At 38.2% G+C, this 22,893-nt stretch overlaps 1 long non-coding RNA gene across 1 annotated transcript; it reads right to left on the bottom strand.

Annotated features, from left to right (window-relative positions):
- Positions 1 to 19,364: 19,364 nt before the first annotated feature.
- LOC306664500 lies at positions 19,365 to 22,483 on the bottom strand. The gene is made up of 3 exons (XR_013764728.1): positions 22,346 to 22,483; positions 22,171 to 22,243; positions 19,365 to 19,445 (listed from the first exon to the last, which is right to left on the bottom strand). It is a non-coding gene; the product is annotated as an uncharacterized lncRNA (long non-coding RNA).
- Between the last annotated feature and the right edge of the window lie 410 nt (positions 22,484 to 22,893).

Here is a 22,893-nt window from a genome sequence, read left to right as displayed (position 1 = left end):
ACATGTCCACCCATTTTTATTTTATTTTTTATTTTGCCCAGGCTGGCCTCCAATTTGCAATCCTGCCTTGGCCTCCTGAGTAGCTGGGATTACTGTTGTGTGCCACCAAACGTTTTTATGTGCGAAACCAAATGTTTTTATGTTCATTTGCTATTTATAATTTATATTCTCTTGTTTAAAAATTAGAAACAGGTACTTCATTAATATGATACTGAAAAGATATCTTAAATTTACATATTATGACCAGGCGAGGATAGAGGGAGGAAATAGGGATAGGTGGAAAAAGGAAGTGGAAGGGGAGAGAGCTCTTTAGAAGGTTATGATGAAAACATTCCAGTCATAAGGATGGGCAGCACTTACTTCATTTAGTGTTGAAAGGATAAATGACATTTCTAAGATTCCCCTCCAGTCACTTGGGCTGAAAGCTATAATTTCATTGGAAATGTTAGTACCATAGTTAATTAATCACTGTGGTAATTCTTTCATGTTTTCTCCTAAACACTTCAGAGGTTCATCCCGGACAGGGCAACCCACCAGGGCAAAATTGAGCACAGCACTAATTACCTCAGGGTTCAATCAGAGAAAAGCAAGCAGTGGGCAAGAATGAGTCCATAGGCATCCTAATGAATAAAGCCCACACTGCACCATTACCAGGGGCCACTGCCAGGAGCGTAGAAGTAGAGCCAAAAAGATCACCCAGTTGAACCCATTTATTTTTCGTTTGTAAGTTCAAAGGCCCCTGAAAAGAGTAAGTGGTTCTGGGTCTCCATGAGCAGCACAACCTGCAAACCAACCCCTGTGTCAATCACACCTACTTGTCCCAATCTCAATTTGCAATGGACTGACAGAAAATCCCAATCGCCATATAGTAACACCTCTCCAACCTCAGCTGGGGTCTCACATGCTTGTTACTAGTCCTGGTTCAGCTCCAGCATCTATTCAAATCTTCTCTCTTCCCCATTTCCCACTCCCCTCCTCTGGGTATTCTGCTATACTTCCCACAAGATTTCCTCTTCACTGCTCCAGTCTTTTCATCCAGTTCCAGGAATGATTTGTTCCCTACCCAATGATGTAATTTCTCTCACCTGTACCAAATATGGAAGGTCAAGCAGGTGGCATCCTTGTGCCAACATCAATCAATTGGGACCACAACTAGGAAGCATACAGTTGAGAAGGATTTCAAATCATGCTGGGGGCTTAGGAAGAAAGTGGTCCCATGCATTTTCCATGACTTTCATATTAAATCCAGTGAAGCATACTTTGGTCCTTATCTTATTGAACCTCTCCTCTGCATATGATTGCATTGATAACCTTTTGTTCCATTAGTCACCAAGATCCACCCCTTCCCATCTCTTCCATTCCTAAGGCTGTTCCTTTTCAAACTTATTTCTGGATGTGGTGGTGCATGCCTATATCCCAACTTCTGGGGAGTCTGAGGCAGGAGGATCACAAGTTTGAGGACAGCCTGGACAACTTAGTGAGACTCTTAGCAAGTTAGTGAGACTCCATCTCAAAATAAAAAAAATAAAAAGGATAGGGATGTGGCTCAGTGGTAAAGCAGCCCTGGGTTCAATTCCTAGTACCAAAGAAATAAAAAGGCTGGGGGATGTAGCTCAGTGGTAGAGCTCCCCCTGGGTTCAATCCCCAGTCCTGCAAATAAAGGACACCTAATCTGAACACATAAAATTCCTCCAGTGGCTCCCCAGAAATGGAAAAAACACATTCTCTGTACCCCAGTGATGATCATTTATTTGTAGTATAATGTCTTTTAATTGGATATTAGACATAAAACTAGGCAAACATATATATTTATGGCACATAAAACCATAAAAGCAATGGCAATTTACCAATTAAATAGAAACATAACTATTAAGCCAAAACATTTTAAAAATAAAAATACTAATTTATTGCAAAGATGACTATTTTTGCAATTAGTGCTACACAAAATGTGATCGCAGAATGTCGGCTGCAGCGTGGGGTCTCTGGAGCTGTGTGAATGCTATGACTCACTTCTCCCACTTATTCCTACTGTAACTTCTGCTATCCCTTTGTTCATTCAGCCTACTGCAAGGACATTAGGCCTCCTAATCATTTACATATTAAATCCTTCTCTGTTCTCATTAGTGGAGACAATTAAAGCAGCGCTACTTGGTGCCAACTCATGACAAACACAAAGGCAAATGCAGACACTGAAATTATTTAGTGAAATGGGTTATTAAGTACCACCAAGATGATGCAAAATGTGATTTTTCTCATTTGCTTTTTTATATTGTCATTACAAGTAAGATACAAAAAGTTACCTTGAAATTCCATGGGACTCAGGGTTGGAATTCCAAGTCCAAACCAAGTCCATATAGCATGGAATCACTGTGCTCCAAGAACTCCCACCCCACAGAAAGCCTCCTTCAGTCACTTCCCAACACCCACCTTATATTCTTATGGCACTTGATTGCTCATGCCTTTATGCTTTGGTGCCTGCTCATCCTTCTGATTGGTAGGCCCTGCCCAACCCTCTTCTAAGACTGACTCCTCCATGTCCTTTAGGATTTTGCTCAGAAGCTCATCCTGACACCCTAGGACTACCTTTTCTCTGTGTCTAGCTTTTATTTATTTATTTATTTATTTATTTATTTGTACTGGGGATTGAGTTCTGAGGTTTTAAAACTAAACCACATCTCCAGTTCTTTTAATTTTTTAAATTTTTAGACAGGGTCTCCCTAAGTTGCTTAGGGCCTCACTAAGTTGCTGAGGCTGGCTTTGAACTTGCAATCCTCCTGCCTCAGCCTCCTGAGTTGTTGGGAGTACAAGTGTGTGTCTCTACACCTGGCTGTGCCTTGCTTTTCTCTGAGGACTGACTCCTGCATCCTGTAGCACGATTTTAAAAGCAAAATCTTAGAAGCAAACTAAATGTCATCTGTAATGCACTAGTTAAAAAAATTATAGGACATCCATACAATGACAAAAAGGCAGGAAGTGCTTTATGTACAGTGTTGAATTACCTCTAAGATTGGTTTTAGGAAAAAAGCTGGGGTATAGCTCAGCGGTAGAGGACATCCCTTGCCGGCATGAGGCCCTGGTTTCAATCCCCAGTACTGCAAAACAAAAAAGGAAAAGAAAAGCAAAAAAGGGCAGGGGAGAAAGAAAGAAAAAGAAGAAGAAAAAAGAAAAAAATAGGGGCAGAATAGTGAGTGGAGGGTGTTACCATTCGTCTAAAAGGAAGTCTGGAAAAATAAAGCACTAACAATAGAGTTTTACCTGTTGGGGTGGAAGAAATTGGAAGGACAGAGGACAGATGTGAGAACTAGGTTTTTCACTGCATAGATTTTATATAGTACATATGACTTTTAAACTGTAAGACTGTATTACTTTAGTAAAAAGTAAATGGTAATGTTACCTGCTGTGTTAGCTTTTTGACACTGACAAAAATGCCTGAGAATATGAATTTAAAAGGAGGAAAGATTTATTGTGGCTTATCATTTCAGAAGTTTCAGTTCATGGTCACTTGGTCCCATGGCTCTGAGCCTTTGGTGAGACTGGACATCATTGTGGAAGGTTTTGGTGGAGTAAAGCTGCTCACCTAATGGTTACTGGGAAGCAAAAAGAGAGACATAGGGAAGAAGGGACAGGACCTGACATATACTTCAAGGACACACCCCCAGTGATCTACTTCTTCCAATTAGGCCCTTCAACCTAAAGTTTCTACCATCTCCCAATAATGCCATGATTATGAATCCATCAGTGGATTAATCCAGGGATGAGGTCAGAGTCCTCAAGATCCAATCACTTCCCCAAAGCCCCACTTCTGAATATAGCTGTAATGGGGACAAGGTCAGCAACATAGGAAGGAGCCTTTGGGGACACTCCAGATCGAAACTATACCAGATGCCATGACTATATCACAGGATCAAGTGGAAGATCACAACAAACATTGCAAAAGCAAGTGCTTTTTTTATAAAGGGTAAGCAATAATGGTGTTTTATGGTGACGCTGCTGTCCTATAATAATATTAATAATTATAATGACAAATATGTCACATACCTTCCCTGCTCTATTCCCACATCCCTCTAACACATACCCACTAGGAGAGAATTAAGTTTTGCTGTCATTTTACAGGAGACTGAAAAAAGGGAAGTGACAACAGATTGACACATGATCTCACACTTGCTTCTAATACAGAGGGTCCCATACCTGAACCCTCTACAGTTTCATATCAGCTCCCTGTTCAAATAAAGTCTGCATTCTCCCTATCCTCTCCATACTCCAGTTGCACCCCACACTTTCTCATACACCCTCACAACGGTTTGTGGATCTCTTCCACAAACGGTCTCTACCATCAATTTCACACATATTTTCTAATTAGTCACCAGATCTGGTGATGTTCCCTCATCTACCCTAACATTCTCATAGAAACCTCAAGGCTGTAAAATCAAAAGAGCAGCCTAAAAGCTGGCTCCTCACAAATACTGGATATTGACCCCTGAGAACTTAAGATAACCCCAGTCATCAGGATGAGTCATCTCTGATATCCTTCTTGCTTCTCTTAACACTTCCCCTTGTCAAATGTTTCCAGGAAACCAGAACTAGATGAGAGGAATGTCAAGGTTTGCATTAGGAAAATAACCAGGAAGTATGCAAGGGCAATTACCTCAGTACTGTCCACAGCAAGAGTCTCCTGTGATAGAGAATTCTGAAATGAGTCCTGATCCATTCAAGGTGTGACTAAAAAGACCTTAAGGAAATGATTATACATGTGGTCTTTGGTGTCACACGTTTATTCATTCAACAAATATAATACTGAGGGCCTACTAAGTGCCAGGCACTTTGCTAGATAATACTCTACAAAAAGGAAAAGAATTAAGTCCTGATTTAGAGCATTTGCCAATCACCATAGTGTAAATACTCCCATCACAGTCAATATCAAGCTATGTGACTACAATAAATGTGGACCTTGGAAAAGATGGGCGCAATTGGCTCTCATGAGTCAATGCAAGCTGACTCTAGTACACCACTGTACAATGAACAAAATGCACAGGTTCATGACCCTGTCTTAAAATATAAGAAGAGCAGGGCATGTAGCTCAGTGCCCCTGGGTTTAATCTCTATCACCTGCCCCCCTCACAAAAGCAGACTATTATCTGGCATTTAGTAAGTATTCATTAAAAGTTATTATACTCTAAGCTCATGAACCTAGTATTATTGATTCATTTTGTGACAAGGGTCTCACTGAGTAGCTCAGGACCTTGTTAAGTTGCTGAGGTGGCTTTGAACTTGCAATCCTCCTACCTCAGCCTCCCGAGCCATTAGGATTACAGGTGTGCACCACTATGCTTGGCTCTTTTGAATTTGTAATACAATTTTTCACTTAATTTTTCAGTCTCTATTTTGGAAATTATATACACCACCTCTATTCTTTTAATATTTAACCTCCAAATCACAACCTGCATCCTTGTTTAATGTTCAATATGATTACCTTCCCTTCCAAGACAGTATTAGAACCCTACGTATTTTAGCCGCATGCCCCTGCTCCTGCTTTTCCCCCACCAAGCCTCATTTATGTGGTGTTCCACTTGTCTGGCTGCAAAGATGACTCACAGGGAAACTCTGGAAGCAAAGTGCTGAAAATGGAGTCTTTCCTACCTGGACACCCAAAGAATAAGCACAGAAGAATTCTATGTTATGTGTTCACCCACTCTGTACTGTTAGATAAATAATACATTTAGGTTGCTTAGGCCACTGGTATTTTTGAATTTGTTTGTTATAACCGATATGTTACCCTAATTAATACAGATATTTATACTGGTTGGCAAGTATTTTCATTATTTCAAATTTACCATATTAATTACAAAAGCCCTGTATCTTCTGGTTCCTACTGTTGAGACTGAGAAATCAGCTGTCAGTATAACTTTTGCCCCTTTTAAAGTAAATTGTCAGATTTTTTCTCTAATCATTTAAAATTCAATTCGTGTCTCTAAAAAGGTAAGGAAGAAATCATTATTTTTAACATACCCACAATATTATTATACCAAGATATTAGTAGTAATTCCTCAAGTCACCAGAAATCCTGTGTTCAAACTTCTAATGGTCTTACAACTATCATGTGCTTTTTAAAAAGTATCTGAACCAGTATTCATAAGGCCCACAGATTATAATTGGATTATATATTTTGTAAATATTTTTTTCTTGTATTGGGGATGGAACCCAGGAGTATTCTGTCTCTGATCTACATCCCCCCAGTCCATTTTTATTTTATTTTCAGAGTCTTGCTAAGTTGCTGAAGCTGCCCTCAAACTTGTAATCTTCCTGCTTTAGCCTCCAAGTAGCTGGGATTATAGGACTGTGCCAGCATACCTGGTTCAGGAATCTGTTTTTATTTATGGGTTTCCCCTCCCTCCTTCTCTCTCTCCCTCTTTCTCATAAATATATACACATAAACAGATACATATATTCATAAGTACACAATTTTTTTTCTGGCTGTTTATTTGTCAAAAACTGAAGTTTCCCATAGTCTTTCTACATTTGGAATGATTACAGTCCAGTGGTGTTCTTTTGGCAAGATTACTTAATAGTTAGCACAGTGTCCTTCCATAAGGAGATGTCTAATAGTCTCCCTTTTTATGCTGAGTTATGTTCAGTGTCCAGATTCATTAGCTCATTGAGCATTATATAGTATTGCTATTCTAATTCTATCATATTCTGATTTATCAGACAAAATGCTTCTATGGGGCAAACTCCCTTTCATCTACTGATAGTTATTCAGTGAATTCTGAGTGTGTCACTGTACCTGGTTACATTATACTATGAGTATAACCTTTATATAAGGTTCTCTTGACCAACCTGATGGAATAAAAGACTGGTTTACCTTCACAGAGGATAGGTCCTTTGGGTGTTTGGTTTTAACTGGAGGTGGCTTATCAGAGCCTCACCTCTAGCAGGTTTTGGGCTTTGACTTTTGTTCCCTCAGCCTCATGTGGTCACCAAGAGTACATGCAGTACTCAGTCTATGCCTATTGGCATAACAGAAATATATTTTAACTCAACCATAGATCTAACTCTTGGCTCAAAATAAAAGAACAAAAATGTTTCTCTTTTGTTGTTTGTCTATTTTCACTCTTAGGGGTGGAACCCAGGGCCTCATGCATGTTAGGCAAGTGCTCAATCACTGAGTTACAGCAATCTAGTTACATTCAATCTAGAATGATCTACTGATAAACAATGTATTTATAAGTTTTAGTACATTTCTTTCAGGTTGTATATTTGCTGGAACATTCTACACAAATTGCTTTACATCAAGTTCTTCCTATTACTTATGTTTATAGGATTCCACTACATGAGAAAACTTCACAGGACTTTGAAACTATTGTTACAACAGACAATTTTCTTATATTTTTCATATTTACAAGGTATGGATCCAGTGTGTTTTTTTTGTTTGTTTGTTTTTTGTTTTTTTTTGTACCAGGGATTGAACCCAAGGGTGCTCACATCCCCAGCCCTTTTTATATTTTATTTTGAGACAGGGTCTCACTAAGTTTTTGAGACTGGCCTTGAATTTGTGATCCTCCAGCCTCAGCCTCCTGAGTCACTGGGATTATAGGCATATGCCATGGTGTCCTGCTCAGTGTGCATTCTTATATGTGGTCCAACAGAAGACTTCCAGCAAGAATCTGTTTATGTATACAAAGGGTACTGAACAAGTGAAGGTTTTACCACATTGCTTACATTAATAGAGCTAAACCCTAATTATTTTTCAAGATTCAACTTATCAATTTCCCCCATGCTCCTAAATATTATACTAATTCCTCCATTTATACATTGTTGTGTCACAAAATCCAAGACAGAGTTTAAGGACTGATAACAGCCTCAAGTGTCTCAAAGAGTCTATTGGTCACCAAAATGTGTCCACTGGATCCGGCAGGATGGAGGCCCCTAGGGCCCTCTGCTTGAACAGTTCAGAAGTACAATAGGGCACAATCCAAGAAACATTATGAAGAATACATGAGCAGTGGAGGTAAGGAATGTAGAATATTCTTTCAAGTTCCTTGGCTGGGAAGGGATGCCATAGATTAGCAAGTTTTGCAATTTGTAAATGGAAGACATTCCTGAATGTGTGAGAGGAAAGAGAGAGTATAGAGGGGAAAGGTTGAAGACATAGGATATAAAACAATAATTTTTTTTGTGTGTGTGGTGCCAGGAATTGAACCCAGGGACTTATGCATGTGAGGCAAGTACTCTACCAACTGAGCTATATCCCCAGCCCTAAAATGATAATTTATGACAAGATTAAGTTTCACTGAAACTTGAGGACAAAATGTAAGGTGGAGAAATGTAGATATACAGAGCGACCTTAGGAATGGAGGTAGGCATTAAATGTGTTATAACTTCAACTTTATCTTCATAAAACTAAAGTGAGACAGGATATGGAGGGGAACATTTGAGGCACGTTGTAAAAGTTTACGACAGTTGCTTTGAGAAAAAATGGAGGGGTTGGTATCTCTTGGAAATACACAGAATCACAAGAAATCAAGCAGAGGTAAGAGACCATGAATTTGTACTGACAAATTCCACAGCTGAATGACAGTTTAGTGTAGAGTCAGAAAAGCATCAGATGAACCGCTCATCGCAAGGGAGGCAATGGTATTGATAAGAAAAGTTTTGTTTTGTGATGCAAGGGCTGGACAAGCACATGCCAGACAAGCATTCTTCCACTGAGCTACACCCCCAGCCCAATAACATGGTTGTTGAAGTGATGGATCACTTGATCTATGGATTAAGGTTGATAGACTGGAGAAATAGAGGAGTACAGAGAATGTTGTTTTAGTGAGAGAAATAATAGGTTCAATAGGGGTAAGAGCTGGTAATGAAGGAAGTTATAGTCAGAAATATTAGACTGAAAATGAAGTCAAGTGATGACAAAGTCTATGATATATATGGTCATTAGAGTAAGTGAATGATGTAAAGCAAAAGGAAGTATACATAAAATGGTCAAAGAACTAGAAAAGCTTGAACATTGGACAGTCATTGACACTGATCTGAACCTGTCCTAGATGATGACAGGACCCACAAAATGTAGGAAATCATAAATCAGGTGCCAGAATCTTAGATATGATCCATTCCCTAAATGCCAATTCCCTATAATGATAAACAGCAGTAGATGGTCATGTAGCTACAGGTAGCTAGAGTTTCAAAGAGGACGGAAGGGTTACAGTTACCACTTTGAGTGAGTAGTGTCTTCTGGGGTAAATAAAAAGCAGGGGTAATGAATTAGGTCATCTCTGAGCAATCTCAGCACTATTACAGAGTCTACAAGCTACTATTTAGATGATGAGGACCTAGAAGTTTGTCCCTGACCTATGGTACTTTCCTATCTTTGCTGCCTACACTACAAGGATTCACACACACCAACGTTCAGTTTTTCTGCCACTCCTTAGCCATGCTCATGAGTTCCTCTGGCTCATGGACCAGGCTCTGCTCTCTAAACCCCATTCTGATCTGTGTACTCCTTACTGTCTGTGCTAACATGGTCTACCTACCAGTTCTTAGCAAACTGGAGGCTCTTATTGTCAATCTACCTATCTAGGACCTCAATACCTGCCAATCACTCAGCTCTGCTCAAGGATACCTGGTCTTGGAAGATCTCTTTCTGTTTCCTCCTACCAACACCACCATGAAAACTTGTAGTTAACACTTGCAAGGAAAACCATGCTGTCAAGGGGTTTCTCCCTCTTCTATATGGGAAACCCAGGACTGCCTCTAGATGGATTAGAGCTTCCCCTTTTACCCAATGCCTTTGTCATTCTACTTCATTCCACTTCATTTCTGCTCTTTATGTGAGTGTGTGTGTGTGTGTGTGTGTGTGTGTGTGTGTGTGTGTGTCTATCTGTCTACATGGCACACTGGGGACTGCACACAGAAGCACTTTACCACTGAGCTACCTCCCCATTCCTTTTAATTTTTTTGAGACAGGGTCTCACTAAACTACCCAGGCAGGTCTTGAACTTATGATCCTCCTGTCTCAGCCTCCAGTCTCTAGTATTATAGGCATGTGCCAATGCTTTCAGCTTGCTCATCTGTCTTTACTACTCCACCACACACACTGATTTGGAAATAGCAATTCTATCCTCAACCTCCAGCCTACCTCACAACAAAACTCTCTAGCCTCCCACATTCATCTTTAATGCCAATCTATTTTTCAGAAAAGGAAAGACTTTCTTCCTCCTGAGTCATTAGGATCTTGACTGAGAATTTTTCCAGTTTGACTGCTGTGTGCTGCCAGCTGTGAGGATTAGTGAAGCATCAGAATAGGCTGGCAGCCATGCTGGGTTCTCTCTGCAGCTGCTATGCATAGCATCTCAGTTACCACCAAACAGGGACCCTGGATTGCCAGCAAAAGCTGCAGGCTACAGCAGTTGGCTCCCTGTGACTTCCCTTTCAAAAGGCAGAGGGAAAAGTCAGGATACTTGCAAGTCCTTGTACAAGACTCCCTAAATGCCTCCAGTAAAACTCACACAAGAAAATGCAGAAGTGGTAATCAGAATATCGTGGCTCTTATCCATCCCACTTTACCTACTGCCACTAAAATTAAATACAGTGCTTACCCTTTCCCTTCTCCAACAGATAATCTTGCTGGCTCCCTACGGTCCTACCTATCTTTAAATTAGAATAATTTTAAAAATTAAACTTTTATTATTAAGATGAGATACTGAAGAAAAATCTGAGGGAAAAAAAACAGAAGTAAAAAGATATAAATCACCTGTGATTCCACCACCCAGAAATAATATTAATATTGTGGTGTGTGTGTGTGTGCAAGAATATTTTTGTGTTTCTCATTTTGCTTCATTTTACAAAACTGGTGTACATGATAATATTCCAGGACACAGGCTGTAATTCAATCAGTTATTTCATATTTATCAGAATTTTTCCCAATTGTTCATTAGTATAATGATGCTGCAATGAATGTCCTTAAGGAATTATTGAGTCAAAAGATATGTCCACTATAGGGTTTTTTGATGCATTCTGCCAAATCACCCTTCCAAAGTAAAAAAATCAATTTTTACTTCATTCATTCAAGGATAATAGTGCCCAACACTAGATAATTTCATTTTTGAATGCTTTGCTAAACTGATATTGATAGATATGATGTTCATCTCATTTTACTTAAAAACTCTTACGAGAGAGTTTATCCATTTTTTTGTATGCTTATTGTTCCATCCTATCCCAACTAAATTCATTAGTCCAGTCTTCACAGCCTTATTTCACTGTGCCCACCCACCTTACCATCCTCATTTCCCATGACTTCCCACCAATCTGCACCCTACACTAGTCAAACTCTTCTTATTGCATAATACTTACCTCTTCATACATATGAATAGTAATATGTAATAGTCACCCACTATTTGTTAGGCACTATACAAGTGCTTTACCAGTATTAACTAATTCGTTTAATCCTTACAACCAACCCTATAAGGAAAGTATTATAGTTAACACTCACCTTTAAAATGTGGCTATAGAGCCAGCACAGTGTACATGCCTGTAATGTACCAGAGATGTGGGAAGTTGAAGCAAGGAGGATCACAAGTTCAAAGCCAGCCTGGATAACTTAGTGAGATTAATCCTGTCCCAAAATAACAAATAAAAAGGCTGGGTTATAGGTCAGTAGTAGAGCACCCCTGGGTTTAACTCCCAGTATCAAAAAAACCTTTTTTAATGTCTTAAGGTAGATATAGGCATAGATAAGTTAATTAACTTTCTCAAGGTCACACAGCATAAACCTTGGAATCCTGGATGATGGAAGATACAAATTCACAGAGTTGACTGAAGAGCCACAATTAGACTGAAAAATCTCCCTCCTGAAATAAAAACACAAGTATTCCTTTAAATTTAATTTAATTCCACCAATGGGAAAATGTTTTAAATTTTTTTTGTTTTTGTTTTTATACAGAGATTGAACCCAGGGGCACTTAACCACTGAACCACATCCTAAATCCTTTTTTTGTATTTTATGTAGAGACAGAGTCTCACTGAGTTGCTTAGGGCCTCACTAAGTTGCTGAGGCTGGCTTTGAACTTGTGATCCTCCTGCCTCAGCCTCCCAAGTTGTGGGGATCACAGGGTGTGCCACCACACCTGGCAATGTTTTAAAAGTTTTAAGTTTAAGGGTGGGGCTTGAGTTTAAAAATAAAGGATATGGCAGATTGATTTTGGCCAAAATGGAATATCAGGGCTAAATTGAGTTATTTCAACTGAAATAAAACAAAACAAAACAAAACAAAAAACAAAAACAAAAACAAACTATATGAAAACAATAATTCTCAAAATGTTGGATGCCAAGCAATGAAGGGCAATGATTTCTGAGAGGTAGAAACAAATGAGGAGAGTGCTAGAGTTGCTCTAGCTTACTTCCTGGACAGTTTCCAGGCCAAGGTATAGGGAAGAGGAAGCCAACAGAGTTCATTAGTAATCCTGAGTTGAAGAGACAAAGCTAGGAGTCCAGGAGGGCAAAGTGGACAGACTTCACAGACTGAGCCTCATGAAGGAGGCTGCTGCAGAAGAGAACTCCAGAGATCTGCGGAGGGTCCCTCTTGAGTATCCAGCTGAGTTTAGGTCAGTACTGCTCAAGAGGATTAGAAAGAATAATCTTTGAAGCCAGGTGCAGTGACACACACCTGTGATCCAGGAGATTTGGGTAACTGAGGCAATAGGATCATAAGTTTGAGGCCAGCCTTAGCAACTTAGGACATTCTGTCTCAAAATAAAAAGGTCAGGCTATAGCTCAAAGGTAAAGTGTCCCTGGCTTCAATCCCAAGTACTGCAAAAAGAAAATAAATAAAGAATTTTAGAAACTCATACAGGGCCCAGATATATGGTCTTTTTCACCAGCAGAGTGAAGATCACTTATATCATTGGCTAAGGTAGAGAACACAAAGGGACTAGCCTCAGTAACAATTGAAAGAAATCAATCCTAGACCAAATACTGTTCTGGTTCTACCTAACAAGGTTTAAAAAGAACATCTAAAAGGGGTTAAACTGTTTCCCAGAAACTTAACATACTACAGCACAATGCAAGAAAACACGTATGTACACTTATATACATAACAAAATATCTAACATCCAAAGGCAACATTCACACTGTCTGGTATCAGTGAAAATTTTGCCAGGCATGCAAAGAAGCAGGAAATTATGGCCCATAATGAATTGAAATCAATTGAAATGGACCCAGAAATGACACACAATAGAATTAGTACACAAAAAGAGTTATAACTATATTGCACATGATCACAAAGATAAAGGAAATACTGAGCATATTAAACACAGACATCTAAGAGAAAAAAAAATCTAATTGAACTTGGGATGACAATTACAATATCTAAGATGGAAAATTCCCTGGATATCAGACAAAGCAGAAGAAAAGATTGATGGTTTTATGGAATAAACCATTTGGATAGCAATAAGACTATCCAAAATGAAATTTAAGGGAAAAAAGACTGAAAAAGAAAATTAAGCACTGTATACAAGTGACCTAATATATATGAATTAATCTCTGAAGGACAGCAAAGAGATAAGGGAACAGACAAAAATATCTGAAGAAATAAAGAATAATTTTCCAAATTTGAGTAAAACTATAATTTACAGATCCAAGAAGCTCAATGAATCTAGAACTCAAGAACTAGAAGAAAACCACACCATGCACATTATAAAACAACTGCTTAAAACAAGTGACAAAGAAAATATTTAAAGAAGGCAGTATAAAAAAAGACATTATATACAGAGAAATGAAGGTGGGAACAATAGCAGATTTTTCATAATAAAAATGCAAGTTAGAAAACAATGGCACAGGGGCTGGTGTCATGGCTCAGTGGTGGGGGTGCTTGCCTAGCATGTGTGAGGCACTGGGTTTGATTCTCAGCACTGCACATAAATAAATAAAATAGGCTAGGGATATAGCTCAGTTGGTAGAGTGCTGCCCTTGCATGCACAAGGCCCTGGGTTCAATCCCCAGAACCACCAAAAAAAAAAAAGGTCCATCAACAACTAAAAAATACATGTTAAAAATAAATAAATGGCTCCCAAGCACAAGGCCCTGAGTTCGATCCCCAGTACCCGCAAAAAAAAAAAAAAAAAAAAAGAAAGAAAGAAAGAAGAAGGAAAGATAAAAGAAACAGTGGCACAGAGTTGGGCACGGTGGTGCTTGTCTGTAATCCTAGGTATGCAGGAGGCTGAGGCAGGAAGATCACAAGTTCAAGGCCAGTCTCATAACTTAGTGAGACCCTATCTCAAAATATAAAGGGCTGAAAATATAGCCCAGTTCCAGAGTGCCCCTGGGTTCAGTCCCTGGTAGTCCTTACAGAAGGAAAATATAGGTTAATAAATCACAGAAGGTAGGAGGGGAGAAATGGAAGGCAACTGCTGTTAGGTTATTATATGTGAAGTGATATGTCACTTGAAAGTAGGTAATGATAAATTAAAGATGCATACTATAACAGCACAACATAAAGATAACACTAATATGTTAATAAGAGATTAAATCACTATAGACTTGTACATCTCAAGGAACTAGAAAAAGAAGAGCAAACTAAGCCCAAAGCTAGAAGGAAAGGAATAAGAAAGACAAGAGCAAAGATAAATAAAAAAGAACAATATCCCAAACCTTTTGGTCATGGGACCAAAGTTGGTCCTTTGAAAAGATCAATAAATTTACTAGATTGGCTAAGAAAAGTGAGAGAGTGAGAGAGGGGGAGACAGAAAAGACTCAAAAATACTAAAATCAAATGAAAAGTGGAAACAGTACTATCAATTTTACAGAAGTAAAAAGGATTATGAGAATACTATAAATAATTGTATTCTAACAAATTGTATAATAGAGATGAAATGGAAACATATAACAACCAAATGGACTCAAAAGAAAATTTGAATAGACCCATAACCAGTGTAGAGGTTGAATCAGTCATAAAAAATATCCTAGTCCAAGCTGGGCATGGTGATGCATGCCTGTAATTCCAGCAATTTGGGAGGCTGAGGCAGAAGGATCACAAGTTCAAGGCCAGCTTCAGCAAAACTTAGCAAGACCCTAAGCAACTTAGCAAGAACCTATCCCAAAATTAAAAAAATAAGAAAAAGGGCTGGGGATGTGTTGCTCAGTGGTTAAGTGTCCCTTGGTTCAGTCCCCAGTACCAAAAAAAAAAATTCTCAGTACAGACTAAATTGTAGCCCCTCCCCATAATCGTAAGTTGAGTTCCTAACCCCAATATGAATATTTGGAGATGGGACCTTTGGGAAGTAGTTAGGTTTAGAGGGGGTCATGAGGGTGGGGCTCTCACAGAGGAATTAATACCTTTATTTATTTATTGGTTTTAGGGATTGAACCAGGGGTACTTTACCACTGAGCTATATCTCCAATTATTTTTATTTTTTATTTTGAGCTAAGGTCTCTCTAAGTTTTTTAGGCTGGCCTAGAACTTCCGATCTTCCTGCCTCAGCCTCCTGAGTTGCTGGAATACAAGTGTGTGCTACCATAACCATCTTGGCAATAGTTTCTTCAGTATGAAAGTAAAAGTGCAGGCATCAAAATATACATAAGCTGGATTTAATTAAAATTAAATACTTTTTGTGCATCAAAGGGAACTATCACACAAACGAAAAGAAAACATACAGAATGGAAGAAGACAATATTGCAAATCATAAATCTGACTAGAAGGTTATATCCAGAATACATAAGGAATACTTATAATTCACTAACAAAAAAACAACCTGATTCAAAAATGGATACAAGACTAGAATAGATATTTCTCCAAAGAAGGCATACAAATGGCAAATAAACACATGAAAAGATGCTCGATCTCATTAATCATTAAAAAAAATGCAAATCAAAATTGTAGCCCGGTGCAGTGGTGCACACCTGTAACCTCAGCAACTCAGGCGGTTGAGGTAAGAGGATTACAAGTTCAAGGCCAGCCTCAGCAACTCAGCAAGACCCTGTCTCTAAGTAAAAAAACAAAATGGGATGGAGCACAATGGTAAAGCACCCCAGGTTTATTTTCTGATACCAAAAAAATGAAAAATAAAGACACAAATTAATTAAAAAGTAAAAGGTTGGGAAAAGATGTACTGTGTTAAACCTAATTTACAGAAAGCTTGGAATGGCATTAACATCATATAAAGCATATTCAAAATGAAGAATATTACCAGGGCTAAGGATAGTCTTTTCACCAAAATGATATGAGTCAATTCACTCAGAGAATATAAAAATCTTAACCATTTAGGCATTGTGACAAAGCTTAAAAATATAAGAAGCAAAACAGAACTGAAAGGAGGAACTGACAGATCCATAACTATAGTTTAAAAGTTCAAACCTCCCCCAACTCCATCTCTGATAGAACAGGTACGAGAAATTCAATAAGGTCTATAAAAGGTTTGAACCATACTATCGAATACAATGACCTAATTGACATTTATAGAACATGCCACCCAAAAGCAGAACACATGGGACATTTACTAAGACAGACCATATTCAGTGACATAAAACAAGTGTCAATAATTAGAAAGATTCATGTCATATAAAGTAGGTTTCTAACCACAATGTAATTAACCTAGGAATTAATAACAGAAGACATCTTAAAATTCTTCAAATATTTAAAAACTTAAGACACTTCTAAATAACCCATGACATTAAAATGAATGAAAATGAAATCAAAGTTGTGGAAGAAGGCAAAACAGTAATGTCAAAATGCATATTTAGAAAAGAAGAGGCAGGGAAGGATGAGTGGAGGTTCGTGGGATTGAACAGAGGAGAGTAGAGGGAAGAAAGAAGGGACAGGAATAGGAAAGACAGTAGGATGAATCAGACATAACTTTCCTATGTTCATACATGAACACACGACCAGTGTAACTCCACATCATGTACAACCACAAAAATGGGAAGCTATACTCCATGTATGTATGATGTGTCAGAATACATTCTACTGTCATGTATAACTAAAAAGAACAAATTAAAAAGAAAAAGAAGAATGCCTTCAGCTTAAGAAACTAGGGAAAGAAAAGCAAATGAATCCAAAGTAAACACAAGAAGGAAACAATAAAAATTGGTATAAAATAAATGAAAAAGAAAAGCACACAGAAAAATCAAACCAAAAGTTAATTTTAAAAGATCACTGAAGTTTATAAATCTTTAGTCAGATTGGAAAGCAAAGATTACAAATATCAAAAATGAAGAGGAGAGGGCTAGGGATATATAGCTCAGCCGGGAGAGGTGCTTGCCTCACATGCACAAGGCCCTGGGTTTCAAACCCCAGCACCACAAGAAAAAAAAATGAGAAAGAAAGAGGAGTTGCCAGATTTTATGCCACAATAAAAAGATAAAGAGGGACTACTATAAACGACTTTCTGATGTTATATTCAATAACTTAGATAAAATGGAAAATTTCTTTGAAAACTGAATCTATCAAAGCTTACTCAAGAAAAATAAATTAATACAATAACTCTTATACATAGGAAAAAGATCAAATTATAGTTTAAAACTTTCCCATGAAGCCAGGCATGGTGGTACACTCCTTAATCCCAACAACTCAGGCAGCTAAGGCAGGAGGATCACAAGTTTGAGGCAGCCTCAGCAATTTAGTGAGGCCCTCAGTAATTTAGCAAAATGAAAATGAAAAAAATAATAGAAAGGATTGGGAATATAGCTCAGTGGTAAAGCATCCCTGGTTTCAATCCATAGTACAAAACAAAACAAAAAACTTTCCCACGAAGAAGACTCCAGGTCCAAATGGCTTCACTGGAGTACCACTGGGCTACATACCCACACCTTTTACTAGAATAGTCTATGAAATATTTAAAGAAGAAATAATGCCAATTCCACACAAACTATTCCAGAAAAGTTAAGAAGAGGTAAACTTCTTTCCAACTAATTCTACAACACCAGTGTGACTCAAAACCAAAGACGTTAAAAGAAAAGCTATAGACTTTGCCACTCATACTTCAGATAGAGCACTAATTTCCAGAATATATAAAGAACTTCAAAAATCTCTACACCAAGAATACAAATAACCAAGCAACAAATGGGGCAAGGAAATGAACAGACACTTCACAGAAGAAGATCTACAAGCAATCAACAAACTATGAAAAAAAATGTTCACCATCTTTAGTAATAAGAGAAATGCAAATCAAAACTACACTAAGATTCCATCTCACCCCAATTAGAAATGGCGTTATCAAGAATACAAGCAACACTAGGTGTTGTGAGAGGATGTGGGGAGAAAGATACACTCATACATTGCTGGTGGGGGCTGCAATTAGTGCAGCCACTCTGGAAAGCCACTCCTTAGAAAACTTGGAATGGAACCACCATTTGAACCCAGCTATCCCACTCCTCGGCCTATACCCAAAGGACTTAAATCATCATACTACAGAGATACAGCCACATCAATGTTCATAGCTGCTCATTCACAATAGCCAGACTATGGAACCAACCTAGAAGCCTTCAATTGATGAATGGATAGAGAACTGTGGTATATATATACAATGGAATATTACTCGCCATAAAGAATAATAAAATTATGGCATTTGCAGGCCAAATGGATGAAATTGGAGAATATCATGCTAAGTGAGGATAAGCCAATTTCAAAAATCCAAAAGGCGAATGATCTCACTGATAAGCGGATGATGACACATAATGGGGGATTGGGAGGGGGCAAAGAATGGAGGAAGGAGGGACTGTATAGAGGGAAAAGAGAGGTGGGGAGGGGTGGGAGGGAAGGAAAAAATAACAGAATGAATCAAACATCATTACTCTATGTAAATGTATGAATATGCAATGGTATGCTGTTACTCCATGTACAAACAGAAACAACATGTATCCCATTTGTTTACAATCAAAAAATAAATAAAAATGAAAAAAAGAAAAGCTATAGATTCATATTAATCAAATATACAAATGCAAAAATTCTTTAAAAAATTTTAATAAATCAAGTCTAAACTATGTATAAGGTCAGTGTGTATTATTTATATATACTTACATCTACATCATGGCCATGTAGAGTTTATTCCAGAAATTCAAGCCTGACTCAACACTGAAAATTCACCTTATCAGAAAGACTAGAGAAGAAAAACCAAATAGTCATTTCAATTAATGAAGAAAAATAATTTGATAAACTACATATGCTCTTCAGAGCCTTTCCCTCAACCCCCAGGGCTGGTGATCAAACTCAGGACTTCATGCATGGTAGGCAAATGCTCTACCACTGTGCTATACTCTGAACACTATACCTATTCTTGAAAAAACTCTCAGCACACTGGGAATAGAATGGAATACCCATGACCTGGTAGAAGAGCATCTATGAAAAACCTACACATCACATTATATTTAATGATGAAAAAACAAATGCTTTCTTCTAAGATCAGAACCAAGACAGGTGTCTATTCTTCCTAATTCTATCAATACTGCATTGGAGGTTCTCACTGGTGCAATAAGACAAGAGAAAGAAATAAAAAGGAATGAATTTTAGAAAGGAAGGAGATAGAATTCCCTTTATTCTCAGATAACACAATGTTTACATAGAAAAAATCTGATGGAATCTACAAAATACACACTAGAACTAAGAACTGGGTTTATAAGATTGCAACATTCAAGATCAACATACAAAAATAATTGTAATTTCATGTACTAAGCAGTAAGCAATCAGAAAATGGAGATTTTTAAAATATTATTCAGCAATAAAGTAAATATACTCAATGACATAAATGAATCTGAAAATATTTATGCTGAGTAACAGAAGTAATACAAAAAAGTATGATCAGTTATTGCCTGGAGACCAAGTGTGGGAGGGATCTAAAGGGAAGGGTTAGGAAAGAATATTAGAAAGAAGCAAAAGTAAATTTTTCCAGGTAATAAATATGTTTGTTATCTTGATTATACTTAAGTTTCATGTGTGTATAAGTTTCAAAACTTATCAAACTGCACATTATGAATATTTTAATTTATAGTATATCAATATATTTTTTCAAAAAGTTAAAAGGACTTTTTTTTTAGTTCGTAAAATAGGTTTCAGGCATTTTTTTTTAAATCTTTCCCTTGGCATCTCACCTTTTTTGTTGTTGTATTGTTTCTCATATTTGATCTTTGGAAATTTTCCTTATTGGGAAGGAAAACACACACACACAACACACACACACACACACACACACACAGATTCCCAAAATATTATCCTTTAATCTAAACTGTTTTCTTTCACACATTTTCGTTACAATTTATCTTGCCACCTTCTTTGGCTATTCAGTTTGTCTCAGCTACTGGGGTGTGATGACAGAGAGTTGGTTTCTAAGGTAACCACAGAACGAAGGTAACAAGTTTGGGAAGCTCAAGTGTATAACTGGGAGGTGACCCTGCAGACCCATGCAGACTTCTCCTGGGTGGGAGTTACAGTGAGAAGACTTTTTCCACTAAAGACCTTGAAATTCTCAAGAGGGGTAAGAGGACAAATCTCTGGGGAAATTAACTCAAGGGACAATGAAAGAGGAGGACAAGAACTGAGCACAATAAGGAAAAATGTGCTGGTCACTGCACCAGGGGAGGAAAGAATTCTCTTGAGGCCTCGGAGAACCAAATCACTGGGACTGTTTATAGCTGCATGCACCCCAGTTTCTCCTCAATCAGTCCTGCACCTCCTCAATCTTTCTAAGATGGTTCTGCCAGTGCACTGTTCTTCGGGTCTGTATTTTTTCCCAGGACCTATAACACAGATGCAGATAGCTAATAGTCAAACGTGAAGACGACAGGGCTAGACTGTCTGGTTTTATCAGCTCTGTGACCTCGGCAAGTTATTTTACCTCTCCGGGACTCTGTTTCTTATCTGAAAATGGGGGTGAGAGTAATACTTACTTCAGAAGGTTTTTTGTAGGGTTGGGGATATATTGCACTTGCCTAGCATGCACAAGGCCCTGGGTTTGATCTCTAATACCAGTTTAAAAAAAAAATCATTGTAATCCCAGCTAATTGGGAGCCTGAGGCAGGATGACCATGAGCTAAGATAGTGAGACCCTGTCTCAAAACAAATAAACAAAACAAGATCTCCAAAAAGCAATGATACTTTTTCTATTTGTGGTACTGGGCATTGAACCCAGAGATGCTCTGCCACTAAGCTACACCCCCAGTCACCTTCCCTGCCCTTTTAAAATTTTATTTGAGACAGAATCTCACTAAGACTGCCCAGGTTGGTCTTGAATCATGATCCTCCTGCCTTAACCTCCATCCCTGGGATTGCAGGTATGTGCCACCATGTTCAGCTCCCAGTGGTGATTTATTTCACCAGGTCTTATTCATAACAGCATTCCAGAAGGAGAATCTTCTGGGGAGTCCAGCTTTCTAAAGGAAACATCCAGTTTGGTCCCAGGATGTCTATCCATGAATGAGAAGCTGCTTCTTGAGAGGATTTTCAAACTTTCAAGGTTCTGCATCTCACTGCCCTCCTTTAATTAGTCAACTAAGTGTTAAGTTTCTAGAATCCCTGCCAGCAAATAAAAGTTGCCTTTTTCCTTTGCCTCTTGCTGCTTAAAGATGATCAGGTATTAACTCTAGCCTCAATCTATCAATTAATGGGATTTTATGCAAATCCCCTAAAACTTCTCTGTGCTGTAGTTTTCTAAATTGTAACAACCAGTGACCTAACCATTGCACAGGATGTTAGGCAGAGGAAAGGATACATCTATTAATAAAGTTCTGTAGGAAAAGAGTTAAAGGGATCATGTCGGTTCAAGGTATCCCTTTATTAACATTAATCATGATTTCCCTGTACAGAACCTAGAGTTTACAGAGTTCATGCTTCATCTTATTGAGTTCTCATAACCTGCAGTCAGCAGGTCACAAAGCTGGAAAGGGATACAGTCCAGAATAAATTCAGTTCTTTGGACTCCTAGTCTAATGCTCTTTCCAAAAATCAACAACTACCTCCAGATTCCTACAATCTAGTCTGCATTGGCTATAATCTACTTTTAACATTGTTTTCTAAATGGAGGCCTGCAGTTCACACACATGGCCAGCTAACTTCAAGAGGAAACTCGTCGTGGGAAAGCCAGCCCCATAGTCTTCAGAGTGAAGTGTGCAAAGAGATGCACTGATGAACATGTGGAAATATTTAGGAATGAATGCTGAGGGGCTGGAGTTGTGGCTCAGCAGTAGGGCACTTACCTGGCATGTGTGAGGTCCTGGGTTTGATACTCAGCACCACATTTAAATAAATAAATAAAAGATCCAATAACAACTGAAAAAAAAAAAATAAAAAGAATGAATGCTGAATAGGCTTTAACTACCAAAAAAAGCAACTATTTAAGCTTTCCTAATACTAATGACTTAGCATACTCACTCATTCACTGTGTTAGAAGTCATCTGTCACTGTAGAATGTGAGGAGTTTCCAGGAGCCTAACATCACAGGTGACACTGGTATTCTTCATAATTCATACCATCCACTTGGCAAAAACAAGTCTACTAATTGCTACAAACTTCACAATTCTTTGTAATGATGGTGGAAAATAGGAAAATCTTTGCTTTGCAGATTGGTAGTCTTCTAGAAAAGGCCTATAATGATATAGTGAACAGAGAGAAGATACACATTTTTATTTTCAGTATTCTATGAGAAATGGGTGTCAACAATAAGCCACCTAGCAGTGGTGGAGCACACCTGTAATCCCAGTAACTCCGGAGGCTGAGGCAGGAAGATCTCGAGTTCAAAGCCAGCCTCAGCAACTCACTCAGGCCCTAAGCAACTCAGCAAGACCCTGTTGCTAATAAAATATTATTTAAAAAAAAAAAAAAAAGGGGGCTGGGGATGTGACTCAGTGGTTCAGTGCCCCTGGGTTCAAACCCCAGTACCAAAAAAAAAAAAAAAAAAAAAAAAAAACCACAGAAAAGAA

The sequence above is a fragment of the Sciurus vulgaris genome (genome assembly GCF_902686455.1).
Source record: "Sciurus vulgaris genome assembly, chromosome: 1".
In the NCBI taxonomy this organism is placed as follows: domain Eukaryota; kingdom Metazoa; phylum Chordata; class Mammalia; order Rodentia; family Sciuridae; genus Sciurus; species Sciurus vulgaris.
The sequence above is the reverse complement of the archived record's forward strand: the minus strand, read 5'-3'. Positions and strand labels throughout refer to the sequence as shown.